Raw genomic sequence first — 19,812 nt, 5'->3', positions numbered from 1 at the left:
TGGCAGAAGTTTTAATTTACATGGCTTTACCAGCTGTCTTTACTTAACATAAATATATATTTTGATTAACGTGATTCTGATATAAGCGGTAGGATTAAGAGATTAATTAACCTCTTTAATCATGGGATACCTGCACATATTTAAATCATGATTTAAAAATGCATTAATCTTCAACTAATTTGACTTCCATTAGAATACTTTTAGATGACAGTGATTCAAATTCATATATAATATGAAATATAAAACTTACATTAAATTTTTTAAAGAAACTGTTTGTTTTTACTAATTCTACTTCACTAAACAGCTGAAAATAATTAACTGCTTATTGGTACCCCTTCGTTTTTGCCTATCTTTCCTTACAACTTGGCAAAGAATGGTTTAAGCTGTGCTACTTAAAGTGTGATCTGCAGACCAGCATTATTCATAAGATTTCATTTAAAATTTCATCTTTAAAAGGTATTTTAAAACATGTTATTTTATTACTTTCATTTTCCTGTGTTATATAAACACAGTGTTATGGATGGACTGGCAATAAAAATCGTCCTAAAAAGTTACTTGTAAATGGCCTACAAACCAATTTTTTAATAATTAGAACCAAATTTTGGTATTGTATTTTTCCTATTAATTCAGTCTAAAAAACATTTGAACTCCATTTTATAACTATTTTTACTTAATTTCACAAAAATGAAATGAAAGAAACTGGTCCATAAACACAAAGGTTTAGTAGTAGTGGTTTACTCTATTTTGACAACTTTCAAGTTAAGTTGGAAAGACTATACATACATTGAGTGCAACAGTTACCATGACAGTTCGCATCATTGTCCAAGCGGCACTGAACATTATTGTTTTAATGCATTGCCACAGGGATGTTGATTACCCATTAGAGTGGTAAATATTGTCCCCATCCTGTCTATTTGTTATTGCTCAACAATATGCAAATACTGCAAATGACCAACTAACTATTCACATGATTTCATACACTCACATTGACCATAACATATATAATATCTGAAAGTTTACTTTTCATTCACAGCAGTATAAGGGTAATAGATTTACACATTCTAACTTGGACCCCCCCAATATCAGTTCAGTTATGCTACTGTTACTCAGCACCTATATATTAGATAGAGTAATGCAGAAGAAAAAAGTGATAATAGAAATAATAACCATGATAACAATACTTGCTGGAGTATACTCATAATATGAAGAACATATATAGAAAGATAGTGGAGTATAAGAATGCCAAAATAGCATATGTACACAACTATATACAACTTAATGCACAATGGCAAAAATATGGCCAATCAACTCCACTTACCAGAAGTATATTGCATTCCAGTAACAGACCAGAGTCCCTTGGGAAATTGGAATACAGCGGTTCTGCCATATGCTCTTCGCAAAAAACAAAAAAAACAAAAAAAATTAGGTGAACATAATTACAATATCAGCCACAACAATCTCACCACCACCTTGCCCATTCATACTGCAGACAGCAACATCTAAGCAATCTACGAAACGCCACCATCATTAGTAGAACCAAACAATTAGAAAACATTAAGGCTTTGGAATTGCTAGAGATATATAAGGCTGAAAAACAAGGAAGAAGTATTCATTTCAAAACAGAAAAAAAGACTGTCCTATGCATGGCAGGTATTACTTTAAAACCACAATCCAATGCATTTATAACTTTAAAATAAAATTTGAAGCAATATCTGTTTAAATTGCTCGTAATATTTTGTACTGCACTTTATAATAATGATATCACTCATCAAATTTAAATCTGGAGACACATTTGATAAATGGAACATTTAAAAAACACAACATTTGTGACGATGTTTGAAACGTTCTGATTCTAGAACAGTTGACCTGATGAAGATCCAGATGAAGGATTGAAAAAATTAGTTGTTCTAAAGGTGATAACATACTGGAAATTTATTTAAGAAGGTTCTATAAGATGTTTGAACTATATTAGATAGTCACTATTAGCCATTTACATATTAGCTAATGACACTGGTTTATAATTTAAATTATCATCACATAACCTTTAAGTGAAAAGACAATACAGTAGTAAAATAAAATTTCACATAACATTTTGTAAACAGTAATTAGATGAACAAAATAGCATTTTTGCATCCTATTGGCTAGCCTGACCTATCTATTCATTCTTTGTCATATAACCAAGTATACTTTTTGAACACATTACCTATAGTCTTTTCTTGCACGGGTACTAATAGCATTCTGCTTTGATTTTTAATTATAAATGTCTGAATTAAGCTTAAAGTTCTATACAGAAAATAAGAGCTGAATGATTGATTCTTGAATCCATATCATTAGATATTATGGACATTAAATTTATTTTCTACTTAGTGTTTTTTACTAAGTTAATTTTAAAATTTATTATTATTGATATATATTTTGTTATTATAATATTACTTGATAAATAAAATAAAAATGAAGCAATATAATAATAAAAATTCTCTCATTTGATAGACATTTGTATCTTATAATCATTTTTGATCTGCAATATCCCACTAACAATATACTCATTGATCATTTTGAAAATATTTTGTCGGCAATCAACACTTTCCAGAATAAGCCTTGTGAATGCTTCTGAGGACAGGTTTTAATTATTTTCATGTCATTATAAAAAAGGAACAAATAATATTTATGTCATGATATTTTGGGATTTATTACTTTGTACTTTTATTAACAAGAAACAATTAAAAGAATAATCATTAAAAAGAAAAAAAATTAAAAAAACAAACGTATTAATCACTCCAAAATAAAGCTTCAAACATTTTATTTGACATTTTGGGGCTGCCATAAGCTTTTAGGCTACCATCAGTTTTTAGGGATGGTTCAAAGCATAATTTGGTGTTATGTGAGAGTTCAAAGTACTTTCAAGATAATCAAAGCTCACAATAGTACAGGGTTTACATCAAAACAGGTTGAATTGGATATATTGTCTTCGGTTTCAGTATCAAAACTATATTTCTGATCCAGACTTATCATTTATTAAATGTAAAGCTTCGTTGACCAGTAACTTTCTGCTCACAGTCATTTTATAAAACATCAAAATATTGGAACAATGCAAACCAGTTAATAGTGGAAGTAATGATTTTTTCATTTAAAAAAACTTCCTCAATGAGTGTAAGCCATCCTTAGAACAACATGCAGAACCGCCCATCTTTTAGAGGAAAACTGATTGACAAATAATACTTGTCTGCAGATCAAAAAGTGTTAAATCATTAAATATTAAATTAATAATCGAGAAATAAATGCCGTCAAATTACTTGGCAAGACAAATGTATTTCAACCTTATTTGAGCTTCAGATACCCACCCCGAGGCCAAGCACGTAACAAACACAACTGACCAATCAGAACACAACCTTAACGTTTAAACAATTCCAAGTTTTGAAATAAGAAAACATTCCATTTAAATGTTTTATGTTCGAAAGGCAGTCGTAACCTGATGATGATGGCTTAAGTCCACTGAAAACGTTTGCTTTCTTTACAAACCATTTGATGTACGCTGGAGTTTAGATATGTAATTTTCTATCGCCATAATCACAATTCAACTATAAGACTGAAAACATTAAAGCCAAAATAGTCACTTCTAGTAAACTTTTGTGAATATGTCATGCTGATAATTTTTGTAGGAGATCTACGATTTGGAAATTTTTTTTTTACTTTTCTTTATTCATAGATATAATTTCTGCATATAATGACTCACGTGACTTCAGGAAAAAAAAAAAAAAAAAACAAATGCTACAAATTTTAGGAATCAAAGCTTCTTATTGGATAAAACATTTTTCAAGACCTCTCTATCCCATAATCAGATCCAAATATTAGAAAAATGGAAATTTGAATCCATTTTTTGAATATTTGGGTCTGATTATTGGATGGAGAGATCCTGAAAAATGTTTTATCCAATAAGAAGCTTTGATTCCTAAAATTTGTAGTGTTTGTGTTTTCTTCATAGATATTCATACAAAAATGTGAACACGTAGGGTTGACTGGAGTAAATGTAAATTCCCTTCTGTCATAGTACAGCACAACCTGAAAATCTGGTGCAGATTTTTATAAAGTGCAATGGTGCTTTACTTATGAAGATCTTCATTATGGTCATATGCTTATATTTAAAATTTTAATATTATTTTTTTACTAAAAACAAAATGTTCACTTTTTCGGATTAGGATCTGTCATCTGTAAATGCAAATGCTGTCATCATCAGAGATTTTGTACTAAATTTTTGTATTTTAATTTTAAAACAACATGACTTCTAGATCATAAGTTTGTATATAGTTAATTGAGATAGAAAAATCTAGATAAGATATGGAAAAGCTCGGAGACCGGAGGCCCTAAGTTTTCCATATCTTGTTTCAATTTTCATCTATTTAACTCTGTTCTTGAGATTAATGAAGGACACACACAAACAGAAAACAGTGAGAATGTATAAGTCTGCAATATGAAAATGGCAGTCCAAAAAGTAGCATGCTAGATTTTAACTAGAGATGAAATATTAAATTTATACTGCTGCGAAGTAAAACAAAACTAAAAAGTATTTTATTCAATTAAATGTAGTAAGTTATTTTTATCTATATTTAAAAAAAACAAAGAAAATAAAAAAAAAATGAGAAGAGAATGGAATCCAAGTCAGGAACTGCAGGTGTTATCAATCACACAACACTGCAGTTGGCCTTCAGGCAAACTATTTTTATTAATTACATATGTATTTTTTTTCAAGTTTTCCTCATTATGTATTGCCTATACACACAAACATTTTTACCTGCGCTTATAAAGGATATTGAGATCTACACAATAATAGTTACGCGATTACTGATCGGCAACTATTCATTACCTATGTAAATATTCACTGAGTTTATTAAAAAAGGCACATAGAAAATTGTGGCCTTCCCTTTTAGTCTGATATTTATAGGCTAAAAATAAAATCTTTTTTAATCACATTATTTCATTTGAGCATATTCTGATCAATGCAGTTTTCTTGTATGGTTTTTCATCTGTTTGGTGGAATAAAATTGCCCAATTTTGTACATTTTGCATCTGAAAGACTCATGTTCATTTACAATTTCTCCTGCAATATGCAGAGTTGTAAGCATGAACTGCTGGGGGATTTACAATGTCCTTCACAGTATTTACCCCATCTACTAATACAGAGAGATAATTACTGATATGTGATTAGTAAGGTAACAAAGCTATTAAAAAAGCAACCATCTGTGCTTTCTTAAGTTACAAAAGTTGTAAATAGTGAAAAATTAATAGCAACATTTACTATTACTCCACTCAATTCTAAATTATACAGAAATGCTAATATAGTCTGTCGTATCTAACAGCTATTAGCAGTCAATTTGAATGTTGTGCTAGGCACTATTAACTGGCACGCAGTATGCTGACATTTACTTATATTAAAAATAAATATAAATATTTAGCATGTCTAGCTATTGATGTGTACTGTACATGTTTGTGCATATTTTCTTCTACAGACCAATCTACAACAATCATTTGCATAAATTTTACTCTCTAGTGTTTATTAGCAAAGAGTGAAAACATGGAGGGTGGCAACCCTTGCTATATATCAAGGTAATAAAAAGTGTTTTAGTTTTGAACAGTCTACATTCAAACATAATTTGAAACATGCAAAGGAGACAAAAAGCTTTCAGGAAACAGAATTCCATAATACTACAAATTTTTATGTACATATTATGGATCAGATGGTCAATAAATATTTCAAAAGAACTGCATTCCAAAGATAGCCAAATGTATTTTATAATACATGATTTAGCACAAAATAGTTCCCGAGTCATCCATAAAGGAGTTACCAACAGAAAATCTTTTAATACTCTTTTATTCTTCACGGATATTCTAAAGGAAGAATCATGGTTTATTATGTATAAGTAAAATCTTGGATCCAGACAGGAGAATTTCAGCCCCAAATCAGAAGAGAAAATAATGTCTAACAATTTCTGAATACCACCAATACAAATCATATTCACATAGTCTTATTTTTCAAGCTAGTGTGATTAACTAAAAAGAAAAAACATAAATCATCGATCAATTTATTTAATTGATTAACCTTTTATTTGATACTAACATTTCATTTGAATGAATTCTCGATTCATAAATTCATTATTTTGACTTAATATATTCAACAATTCTTCACAAGCGTAATTAAGATTTATTTTAATTCTCATTTTAACTGAATGTTTTAACAGTTAGCCTAATTTCATTTTATTTATTATTATCATTATTATGTCTTGGTAAAAAATTAGAATAAGTACAATACTAAAACTGCAGTACAAAAATAGTGTGCACTATTCTGGCTGTACAAGTTGTCTCAAAACAATACATCTGGTCACTTTATAGTAGGGTTGAATCCTTTATTTGAAAGGACAATCTTTTATATTTGCTAACTGTTCTGATCTTTACCGAAATGAGAAAGGACTTAACCTGTCCTTTACTTTCATTTTTTAATGCCTGTATTTTGTAATGGAAATAATGGAGTTTTATATAGGCATATGTCTAGTTTAGTTTTATTGGTATACACAGGCAATCTGTGAGAGGAGTGCCTCCTGGGAGGTCTTTTATGGAAAATTGACCCCTATTTAGGTGCTTCTAATGTGAATAAAACTCAGAAAATGCCGCATGAGAAGGCACAAACCCAAGACCAACTACTAGCATTCAGTAGTTTTATCCACTTGGCCATTGGCTTTGGGCATTTATCAATCCTAATCCTTCCCCATAGATAGCTATAGTTTACCATTAAAAATTTTTAATTCTAAATTAAACTAACTTTCACAAATATTTATGGTCAGTATTAAAACTATTAGGTTGATGTAAAAGTTTCTGAAATTTTAGACCTCTACAATATTTGAAACTGTTCTCTGACAGATGGCATTTACAAGTTTCTTATGGTAATTCTGTGTTGCAACACAGAATTTACCATATCTTTAAGTATGTCAAGTTTTCAAATGTTTTCTCATGACCAAATTTGCACATTTGTGCTTTATTATTATCAATTTGATATAAAAGCAGCTGAATCTTATTGCCATACAATGTAACTGTTTGACAAAAATGTTGTCTCAAAGTCAAACAAGTGGTTCAATAAATTTAAAGCTGGGCAATATAAGTCAAAGATAAGCCACACTCAGATAGGTCTTCCATCCTATTGGATGATGAACTGTGGCAGCTGGTGGAAGCCAATCCAGGTCTGACCTTGAAGGAAATGAGCAAAACACTTGATTATAACCAGTCCACTATAGTTCATCCACAGATGAAATTTCTGTGCACTGTGCACTTTCTTCTTGATAATACAAGACCACACGTGTCAAGGTTGACCCAGCAAAAGCTACTTGATCTTGGCTGAGGTTTTCCTTCATCCCCCATATAGTCTAGACCAGTGTTTCCCAACCATGTACCTTAGACGTGTCATGAAAATATTAAATATTTTTTAGCATGTTGAATAAGCTCTTTTTAAAAATTCCATTTAAATTTCTTCTTTTTATCGCTGACTGACTGAAGGAAGGATAACCCTCTCACAAAAGTTGTGTTTGTCTATGCATTAGCAGGTGTACCAACTCTTTGGAGCCTCTATAAATGCTGTGGCTTACCAGCTTAAAGACCAATAAGGAGCTGTAAAGACCAGCTCCTTACACATTGATTTTAAATAGTCTTTTTATTTTTATAGCATATCTGAGTTTTACAGATATGAAAAAATTGCACTTGCAGAGTTCTTCAAGTTAAAACCAGCTCAAGTTTTATTCAGCAGGAATCCATGACCTGTCCAGTCGACGAAACAAGGTACTTGAATTTTCTTGAATAAACTATTTTCTGATTTGAAATAAATGTACCAAAAACTTTTGCATCAACTCAACATAATTTTTAAATCAAAATCTAAAAAAATATAAACAGAATATTTAGTTATTAACTAAAAAAAAAATCATTCGATTTTACTTTTCCAGGTGGGACAAACTGAAGCGAAAGTTGAAGCGGTAACATTAATCACTTTTGTTTCCTAGTTTTCTTTAGAAATCCGACAACTCTATCTTACAGTATATGTGATGTGTATGTGTCTATATAGGCTTTATTTAAGTTCTGAAGATACAAGGAATAAAATCATAAATTACAACGATTCGTTCACAATTAAAACTTGAATAACGATTAGAATTTCTGTAACAATTGAAAGAAATATATCTGAAGCTGAAGAATTGTATAATGAGTTAAAAATAAAACATTTTGATGAAGCAAAAATGAGATCTACTGTTTTTGTTTTTTTACATTATTCATGATTAAATGGAGTTTCCACTTAATCATCAATAATGTCAGAACATAATTGACTAGCAACAATAGTTGTAAAGCAAATGTAATTCTTAAATAAATCAGACAGAAAACATTGTCTAAAAATATGAATTTTATAATCTTACAATTTAAATTACTCTAATACTATAAAATTATTTTAATTAAGTGTAAGTTTATAACCAAATTTATAAAGTATGGCTCAAGAAATAAATAAATAAATGACATTTCTTCTTATTTAAATAATAATAATACTTAACAATTTCATTATTATGAAGAAAAACTTTATTTTTAAACAATAAAATCTTTAATTTTTTTTCTTCTTATTTTCTAAGCATTTCGGCAATTAATTATAAATGCTAAATTCACATCTATGTTAAACATTTATGTTTAAATCTCATAGTAATAAATAAATCATCTTTATAAATCGACTCCCTTTATACTTAAATTATATCATCTATAATCACGAAAGTAAGATAGGAATGCAGACAAACAGACAAATATATATTTTTAATCACGCGTTAAGTATAAATGTCTATCCATTAAGAGAAATTAGCGTAGTATAATTTCCGAAAACCGCATAAATTTATTGCTTTCCTTTTACAATAAAATTTATTTTATATCTAAGAGATTGATTAAGAATTAATGTCCTCGTTCTATTTAAATATTAAAATTAATAAAAATCTAAAATCTATATCTCGACTCGCCATCTCGATCAGAACGGCGCTTTAAAAGGTTAGAAAATAGTTATCTATCGGAAATATCTAATTCTAGAATTACAGTAAATACAAGTTTAATTAAAAGAGTCGGAATGATTTATTAAACCGAAGCATTATCTATAAAAATGTATCCGATTTAGAATCATTATACTGTATATTTTAAAGTCTTATATAATTTTGCAAGACTCACGAATTTAAATCTAAAAAACTGTAAGCGTCAGATTAATCACAGATTTATATTTAAATATTAAATATATAAAATCATACATATCACTTTTGTAAAAAAAAAAAAAATTAATAATTTAAATAAAACATTGTTTAATTCATTCGGAACGGTACTTTGTCAATACTCGTTTAACGGTAATTCGTAAAATTTCATATTTAATTGGGGCCAGATTTAGAAGTAAACCGTAGCTCGGGGCTTCGAGGGGCCTCGGAAATTTCTACAGGAAAGAAAACCGAAGTCGAATTTTGTAATAAAAAAATTTGTTTTTTACAAACCAACAAAATATACTTTACTTTTTATTTTGCATAGCATTTACGTTAATTCTTTTCTTTTTTACGACCGACTTCAAAACCGTAAAGGGTCGGTAAAGGGCCCCGGCACGAAGTTCGGCTCAGGGTCTCGAAATGCCTAAATCCGATCCCGGATTTAACGCGACGCAAAAACAAACGTATCGATTATAATAAAAATTGACCGACATTATTTAATCGCGCATATACAAACTCTAAACAAACGTTAATATATTATATCAAACGATCTCTTCTCTAGACGGATGCCAAGAAGATATTTTATGCCGGCGAGGCCCTGAACCCGGACAATTTGATCCGTCTCGCATCTCGCTCCATCTACTAATTGAAAGCGTCCATTTCGGAAATGCATTCGGCATCCTAAATATGCACACTTACGCTAAATAAATGGATTATTTTTTTTCTAAATGATTTATTAAGTCTAGAGAACTGATTATCATCATCAATAATTTATACATCAGAGATAAAAATGGGGATAATATAAGTGATAATTTACTCTTATGTCTTTTTTTTTTTCTTTTTTTTCCTCTCTCCTCTTTTATTTATATATGAAAACAGAAAAAGATCTGAAATAATAGAATATTAAATGAATATTTTGTGGATTTTTTTCTTTAAATATTTCATTTGTATTGATAAAATTCATATTCATCGCCCTTAAAATCAATAATTGTGTTCAATTGAACACATTTGATATAGACTGATGAACACTTATATATATACATTTCGGTGCAGAAAGACTAAAGGGTGTCGCTTAAAGAAGTGCTAAAGGAAGTTTAATTAATGATATTTTATGCACGATGCTAAGTAATAATTTCTAACTTTATCCATTTCGTTTAATTAAAAGAAAAAAATTGGAAAGCAGCGCAAATAAATTCCTTAAATTCCCACATATAAAACACAAGCTTATACTAAGCGACGTTCGATCATACTTCAACGTCTTTATTACCTCACTCAGTTGCGATCTCGGTCCTTTATATATAATAACGGAGTATTTTCGATTACTTATTTTTAAAGTTTTATTCCGCAAAAGTCGAAATCCGCACTCGATAATGTCAAAATTTCTAAAATCCGAATCCCTCTTTCGGCGACAATGGAATCATGGGACACAATAAACCGTGACGTCAAAACATATTGCGCTCCTTCTGACGTCAGCCGAGACGTCACCGAAATATATATACTGTTTACGGAAATATATTTTATAAAATGAACGCCATCTTCGTATTTATTTTTTTTTTACTTTTTTTTTGTAAATTTGTAATTACGTAATATAATGTTATAAATTTTTTTGAATTAATATTTATTGTATTTCGTTAAATTTAATTGGAATATTTTCGGTATTATAGGATAATGTTCGAGAAAAATCTATAATTTTAACGGGTAAATGTATACGGGAAATAAGTGATGTGAAAATTTAACTTATAGGCCTATATTTATTTATTTATTAATAATTTATTCTTAATACTTTATTTTATATTTGAAATATGCAACGGCGTATCTAAGAAGAAGAAAGTGGGCACCTGTCCCGGGTGCCTGTCTTTGGGGAACCAAAATAAGCCTGTAGAATTTTTTTGTAATTAATTTTGTATCGGGGGTGCCAGGAATCACTATGGGAAAACAGGGGTAAAAAAAAACACCGGGAATTTTTCGGGGGGTGATCCGTCACCGGCCGTCCCTTTATAGGTCCGGACAAATCTATACTGGGGTTGTTAAAAACACACAGTGCCCACAGGACGGAGTTATAAAAAAATATTCATTGTGAGTTCGGCCAGGTAGACAATGGAGGTGGCAAGATGGTAAGGGACGAAGTCCGACGTGTAGAACAGACTACATAAAAAGTACTTGGGATTTCGCGTCCAGATTCAATAGCGTGGTTGAGGCCGAAGTTTTAAACGCGAAAACGCGTATGTCGGATGTTCAGCCGCCGCTTTCCTATAAGCCAATGTTACGTGCCAGATGATTTCTTCTAACATGCCATTTCGGGTACGCATGCCATAGTTTTGTCATTCCCTGGCATAGAGAATACAGTAGAGCCTCGATTATCCTACCCCGATTAACCGACACATCGGTTAACCGTCCTGGTCGGCAAATTTCAAATGTCCGCTAGTGATGTGGCGCTACAATATTTGGCTATATCTTGGCTACTTTAATATTATTTTTACGTGTTTTAGCTGGCAACACTCATTCGACCATGAAAGGGAGCCAATATTTAAACGAGGCTTAATCTTCTAATTTTTAACGATACAATAGCGACGATTATTATTTTAAAAAATTTTTATTAGGCTTAACATTGATGAAATTTCAACGCAAAGTAGGTTAATAGCGATATACTAATATACTAATTACATGGGATATAATAATATACTACACTAATAATGGATTTTTTTATACTTTTCGGTTATCCGACCAACTCCAGTTCCCAATTGAGTCGGATAATCGAGGCTCTACTGTAGTTAAATTAGTAAATTATTTCAGAGCCGCAGTCAGCAGATGTTCGCTTGTTATTCGCTTGCATGTTAATTAAATGAAATTATTGCACACAGTAACACGGAGAAACAAAACCAGTTATAAAATAAATTATCTACTGTGTTGTATGTTTTATTTAATTCGATTTGTAACAAATCGAATAGCATAAAACCTGTATTTTTTTCTTGTATGCATTGTGATCGGAACATTGTCCTAACGTTTAGAATCCTCGNCACAGTAACACGGAGAAACAAAACCAGTTATAAAATAAATTATCTACTGTGTTGTATGTTTTATTTAATTCGATTTGTAACAAATCGAATAGCATAAAACCTGTATTTTTTTCTTGTATGCATTGTGATCGGAACATTGTCCTAACGTTTAGAATCCTCGGATCGAGTTGAGGTATACATCGTGATGCAAATAGAAACTTATGGACACAGCCTGGTGTCATTCAGCCAGCAATTCGGAGGCTCGAACAGGTGACATAGAGCGATACCAGCCACAAAATATGTCGAATCTATAGCGAACAGAGGTTCTTCTTATGATCCAAAAGAACATCGTAACAGCAGCAAGAGTAATTCCGCAAAGTAAAACCCAGGGCTGTGGAGTCGGAGTTGGAGTCGTCAAAAAATCCGCCGACTCTGACTCCTTTTTACTTACCAACTTGTTATGTATATAAAACGGAAAAGTGTTGGAATCGTGTCAAATTTGACCCTCCAAACTTTTTTTGAAAATCTACACGTTTGGAGACCTCCTGAACCCTTCAAAAAAAGTCAATAAAGGGGAAAAATTCGCGCGCGCGTGTGTGTTGGCGTCTAATTTGTTTAATTTCATTCTGAGATATTAAACAATATCTCAGAATGGGTAAAGTTTAAGAAACGAAATGTGGCGCTGTAGCTTGCATATAAAAGGGCATTAATACTATTAAATTTTGGTTCTTAATTAAAGGTCGACAGGGTGAAGAGATAAAAGTGGTCATATGTCATATTTCTTAATGAATATTTTACTCGTTATTATCGTTCAAAATTTTAAAAAAATAAAATAAAACTCGTCTCTACCCTCAAAGTAAGCTTTTTAGCCATTTTATAATAGTACAGTAAAACCCGTTAAGATGTTTTCGCCTAAGATGTTAGAATGTATATGGGGACACGATTTAGTTCAACCACTTTAACGCTTAATAACTAACTGCTGTGTTAAACCATCTGACTCCGATTCTGACCATTCTGACCACAAAAATTATTAGGCTTCAAACAGAATGAACAAAATCATGCCCCCCACCAGTAGCGTAGCGAAGGGGGGGCGACAGGGGCGGCCCGCCCAGGGCAACACTTTTTAGGGGGCGGCAAAATTACGTTTTAGGGAGCGGCAAAATTTCACAATAAATAATAATAATAACTTGTAAGAATTTGAACCATTTTATTTCATATTTTCGTCCACCTACGATTCGGACCGATTGNCATGTTAATTAAATGAAATTATTGCACACAGTAACACGGAGAAACAAAACCAGTTATAAAATAAATTATCTACTGTGTTGTATGTTTTACGTAATTCGATTTGTAACAAATCGAATAGCATAAAACCTTTATTTTTTCTTATATTTTTCTTTATGATTTTATTTTGCAGTTGAATTTAAATCAAATTAATTAATAAAATCCGCGTTAATTTACATTCGCGTAATATAAATAACATCCAAGAATTCGTCTTCAAAGGTGCTTTAGTCATATTAAAAAACAAACATTTATTACATGTAATACAGTATATACAGTGACTCTTCAATGCATTGTGATCGGAACATTGTCCTAATGTTTAGAATCCTCGGATCGAGTTGAGGTATACATCGTGATGCAAATAGAAACTTGTGGACACAGCCTGGTGTCATTCAGCCAGCAATTCGGAGGATCGAACAGGTGACATAGGCACAAAATATGTCGAATCTATAGCGAACAGAGGTTCTTCTTTTGATCCAAAAGAGCATCGTAACAGCAGCAAGAGTAATTCCGCAAAGTAAAACCATACGGATGGATTCAATCCAAAATCCACTATCCTCTTACCCAGAAAAAAAAGTCATTCTGATCTCTTGACAATGGTAAAAAATAATAGAAATTTGTAATTGTCGTTGTAGCACTGTATAGTTTTCTCGAATAAATCCATAAAATAATGATGGAAGGAATAAAACTCGCGCAGAACATCTGCGACTAATGAGGTGTCCGATACAGGAAACACACACGTAACAAGTGATTGACTAAGAATCGAGTGTAGATACGAAACTGGAATGTATCTTGATGTAGTTGACATTGGTTCCTATAAATATACAATGGCCATTTTTATAAACAAAGGCCGAAAAGGTCTTTACTCTAATATTTAGTAACCTGCGGTTAGGTCCGATGTTCACAATCATAGTGTGAATTTATCCCGTTATCAAAAATAGGAATCGTTTAACGCCGGATGAGGCCCTTAATAATATTCGTCGAGTAGCCCAGGGTGGTGGCAATGCGATTAATATGGTGAAACTCTTTGAAGCTGGAATGTGTATCAGAACAATGAGTAAAAGCCATTTTTTTAAGTACTCTGAACATGCTATCTTGTAAGCAAATAGATCATGGGACGTTGAAGGAATGAATAAGGGATTGTACGGTACGTATTCTTTCTGTAGACATCGGTGATGAGAGATCCATTGAGTATGGTGATTAGGATATCCAGGAAATGCACTTGGAAGGCACTTCTTTGTTCAGAACGAAGCAGTAAACCATTTGAATTGTTGGTGATGGTCGAAGCGGTGGTTTGCGATTCTAAATAATTAAAGCGTCATCAACATATCTGGTATACAGCACGATGGCATCTTCAAAAGTAGGGTGGACCGTATGTTCTAGTGGTCATACTACCAGCTCACACAGGTTACCCGAAATTGGAATATCATAGGAACTGTTCTTGTTTGAAGCTAAGTGAAGGTTAAAAAATCTAGCAACGAGTTGCGTAACTTTCCCAGCTTTTATGAGAATTTATTTAAAAAATAGCATTTGTATTATTAAAATACAGTCGACCCCCCTATAAGATAGAGATACGTTCCATTCTCTAGGAATCCGATTTCTTACGGATCTTTCCAATCACAACCCGACACGTGTCAAGTTTACGGACTACGGCTGTTTGAAAGATTTTCTTCCATAAAATTAATCGATTCTAGACTAATCCGACTCAACATTTCCAAAATACGTATATATTTTTTGGGAATAATCCGTATAAACTACGCTATAAACAAAAAATTGTAGGATTACTTACCGAGTGTCACCATTCGACATTGCCATTGCTCAACATTGTTTTCGTCGCGGAACAGCTCAGCAAAGAGCGGCCGATTTCTAACAACTTATTTTTCTGTGAAAACTTCGTAGAACTTCGGAGACATCATTAATATAAATAATTTTAATCGCCGTTGAATAAGAAATGTTTCTTTCACAAGAAATGTATAAAATTACAGTACTGTATTAGACTTACGGTACCTAATTTACATACTGACAGACGATAGTTAGCGTAAAAATCTCCGTAGCGTGGCGCCACGCTAGACGGCGGAAATTATATATTTAATTATAACAAAGTTACAATAAGTTAATATATAATTATATATACAGTACCTAATTTATATATAATTAATATATAATTATATGTACAGTACCTAATTTATATATAATTTATATAATACTGTCCAGACGATAGAAATCTCTCCGTAGCGTGGCGCTACGGACGGCGGGAAAGTAGTTCGGCTGCCCGATGACGTTTGAGGTGTTTATAGGGAACTTTTACTATTTTTTACGGATACCGGTAGCAATTTTTTCGTAGTTTTATAGGAATCGTAATTATAGGGACCGTAATTATAGGGGGTCGACTGTAAATAACTAAAATTGTACGTGGCGCCATCTATTATGAGATTTTGTTATAAAAACCTTAAATATTTTAAATTATTATTAAATAGCAAAAGAATTAATTTTGAGGGTAGAGATGAGTTTTATAAAACACTATAAATGCTAACAAGTATAATCTTCATTAAATCCGACTCTTCGCAAGATATATCACTTGACTACCCTCTATCTCTTCATCTCCTTGACCTTTCACAATCAAAATTTAACAGCATCAATGCCACTTATATATAAGCTAACGTCTCAAATTTTGTTTCTTTATCTCTATCCCTTCTTGAGATATTAAGCGAAATGGACGCCAACACACATACATATCACTGAATTTTTTGCCGTTTTCTTGAATTTTTTGGGTTTAGGAGGTCACAAAACGCGGAGATTTGCAAAAAACACAGAGGGTCAAATTAGACACGATTCCATTGCATTCCCTAGTTCCCATTCTCTATCATGCAGGTACCTTATACGGAAAATCGAGAGAGATATTAGACTCGATACACCGGATCATTCTAAATACTGTACGTATCAAACGAAAAAAGAAAATGGTGACGAAGATTTTCGAAATGTTTTGAATATTTACAGGAACGAATATCGACTACATCAAGATACATTCCAGTTTCGTATCTACACTCCATTCTTAGGCAATCACTTGGTACTGTACGTGTGTTTTTCCTGTATCGGACACCTCATTAGTCGCCGATGTTCTGCTCGAGTTTTATTCATTCCATCATCATTTTACGGATGTATTCGAGAAAACTATACAGTGCTACAACGACAATCACAAATTTCTGTTATTTTTTACCATTGTCAAGAGATCAGAATGACTTTTTTCTGGGTAAGAAAATACAGTCGACCCCCTATAACATGGTAGATACGTTCCGTTCTTTATGAATCGATTTCTTGCCAATCACAGCCCAAACGTGTGAAGTTTACGGACTACGGCTGTTTGAAAGGTTTTCTTCCATAAAATTAATCGATTCTAGACTAATTCGACTCAACATTTCCAAAATATGTATATTTTTTGGGGAATAATCCGTATAAACTACTCTATAAACAAAAAATTGTAGGATTACTTACCGAGTGTGCACCGTTCGACGTCGCCATTGCTTAAGCTTGTTTTCGTCACGGAGCAGCGCACCAAACGGCGGGCGATTTCTGATAAATTATTTTTCTGCGAAAACTTCGTTGAACTTTGGAGACATCATTAATTGAAATAATTTTTATGGCCGTTGAATAAGAAATGTTTCTTTCACAACAAATGTATAAAATTACAGTATTGTATTAGACTTACGGTACCTAATTTACATATTGTACAGACGATAGTAAACAACTTACTCGCTTAAACTCTCCGTAGCGTGGCACTGGACGGCGGAAAGTAGTTCGGCTGCCCGATGACGTTTTACCGAATTACAGGAGTTTTTTTACCAGGTTTGTACGGATACCGTCGCAATTTTTTCGCCGTCTTATAAGAATCGTAATTATAGGAACCCGTGTTATAGGGGGGTCTACTGTATTGGATTTTGGATTGAATCCATACATATGGTTTTACTTTGCGGAATTACTCTTGCTGCTGTTACGATGCTCTTTTGGTTCAAAAAAAAGAACCTCTGTTCGCTATAGATTCGACATATTCTGTGGCTGGTATCGCTCTATGTCACCTGTTCGATCCTCCGAATTGCTGGCTGAATGACACCAGGCTGTGTCCACAAGTTTCTATTTGCATCACAATGTATACCTCAACTCGATCCGAGAATTCTAAACATTAGGGCACTGTTCGATCACAATGCATCGAAGAGTCATTACAAATTGGTCAAGAAAGTCGAAGAGACTGGAGTGTTACCTCAACCAGTGCAACTATCCTTCCTTCTTCCAAATTGAAACATCTTTGTCATCGCGCTATTGGATTATCTCTTTATAAGAACTGGCGTTTATACTCTACTTCATCCAAAATCAATAAAATCTTATATCGATCTTAAAATAGATTAAAATTCAATATTTGAATGCGTAAAATTCTTATAAGGAAGAATTCGTACTGTCTTTCAGCGTTATATTTATTTGTTTGATGAATTAAATACACGCAAGTACATTGGACATTTCAAAATGTCTTCCACAAGCGAGAAAAAAAATATATAAAATTCGAACATCGATTTTAAAATCTAAGTTAAACGAACATAAGAACGTTTCTTATTAAATAAATCACTTCATTAACCAACATGGTCCTGACAATTTCTTTTATTGCCCGAAAGTACTTAATTTTTAATCTTTCCTTCAGCTAAAAAATATTTACATATACAACTGCTACTAAAGAATTTGCAACACTCAAGCTGTCACTCCACCCCTAAATAAAGAAATTTATAATGATTATTCATAAATATATAATATATTTCGATGTGTAGTACAATGAAAAGCACTCACGTCAATAAGTTCCCTCCACCTGCAACCTATTATAGAAGGTCTTATAATAACAATAGGCAAATCTCTACAAACGTTATTCAAGTAATTTTCTGTTATAGCCTTGTTAAGCTGTCACTATGTAAAATCATGACATGTAACGTATATTATATAAATAGTATACCATAAAAATAAAGAAATACAGCTATTGTATAATATATGAACTTGTGGGAGATTTTTGTAGCATTTGTTTAAAGTACAGTACAGTCTGCAATCTCTGTAATCCGCCATTCGCTAGTCCAACACGTCTAACATTCCGCAGGGTGGAATACATGCAATTTTCGTGTTACATGTTCTCGATGTATGTCACAGAGATTGATGTACAGTACGTGTATATTGTCAGTGAACTAATCTGTGAACCAAATGTATTTTCTACTGTACAGTATGTACTGTACATACATACAAAATCCAGTAATCCGACACCCGCCGGTTCGATATTTGTCGGATTACAGAGTTTGGTTTATTTGGTTACGGCAGAGCGACACGTGGGAGATCTGCCGAAGGAAAGACTTTTATAGGAAACTGGCTCCTATTTAGGTGTTACTAACGTGAAGAAGTCACGGAAAACTGCACGTGGTCAGCCTGTTGCTGGTACTGGAACACAGGATTAGTGTTTAGGGGTTTTATTTACCCGGCCACTGGTGGGTACCGGATTACAGAGATTCTACTGTATTTGAATAATTTTAGGACAAATAATTGGAACAACGTGACGTATATGGTTAAACGGAGCCGCCTGCACCTACGGTTTCCATATATGATCTCGAAATTCATCTGTGTAGTCCCGTTCTCGAGATTAAGGAAGGCAACACAGACAGATGGCAGTGGGAATTTATAGGTCTACAATTGTTGAAAATTACAACCCAATTGAGAAAAAACCAGGGAAAATGACAGTAGAAGAGTAAGATTTAAAGCAGATAGCATCAACTTTTACTTTTCCCGATGATAAAAGTATAACAGAAGGAAAGTATGGCGATGGGTCAACAAATGACCCGAAAGTTTTGAACTCACGGGACCTTGAAACGTGACGAAATGCAAAAAAATTCGGGTTTTTTTTTTCTGTAAGCATGGATGTTAGCGTGTGGGGGGACGATTTTGTTCACACTCTTTGAAGCGTAATAATTCCTGTGCTTTTCGCTGAACATTTCTGAAATTTTGCATGGAGTTTTGTTAATTAGGAGGATTTATACTATTAAATTTTGGTGGATAAAAGCCGAGGGAATGGGGAGATAGATGAGATCGTATGTCGTATCTCGAGTAGGGTAGGATTTAATTAATAAAGAATTTACTCGTTATTAGCATTTACAATTTTTTTTTTTTTTTACAAAACTCATCCCTACCCTCAAAATAAAGCTTTTTTTTATTTTATAATAGTTAAAAATATAAAATACTTTTAATAATAAAATACGGTAACAGATGGCGCCACACGT

At 32.5% G+C, this 19,812-nt stretch overlaps 1 protein-coding gene across 1 annotated transcript in view; it reads right to left on the bottom strand.

Annotated features, from left to right (window-relative positions):
• Positions 1 to 10,702, bottom strand: part of LOC111618789 (stress-activated protein kinase JNK-like) — a 45,873-nt gene extending 35,171 nt beyond the window's left edge. Inside the window, exon 1 of the mRNA XM_023360359.1 lies at positions 10,510 to 10,702. The gene's annotated coding sequence lies outside the window, so the exon portion shown is untranslated. The remainder of the gene's footprint in view (positions 1 to 10,509) is intronic.
• Between the last annotated feature and the right edge of the window lie 9,110 nt (positions 10,703 to 19,812).

The sequence above is a fragment of the Centruroides sculpturatus genome, unplaced genomic scaffold, assembly GCF_000671375.1.
Source record: "Centruroides sculpturatus isolate CEXI.00-Female unplaced genomic scaffold, Cexi_2.0 scaffold13, whole genome shotgun sequence".
Lineage (NCBI taxonomy): Eukaryota > Metazoa > Arthropoda > Arachnida > Scorpiones > Buthidae > Centruroides > Centruroides sculpturatus.
This window is presented reverse-complemented; position numbering and strand designations above follow the sequence as displayed.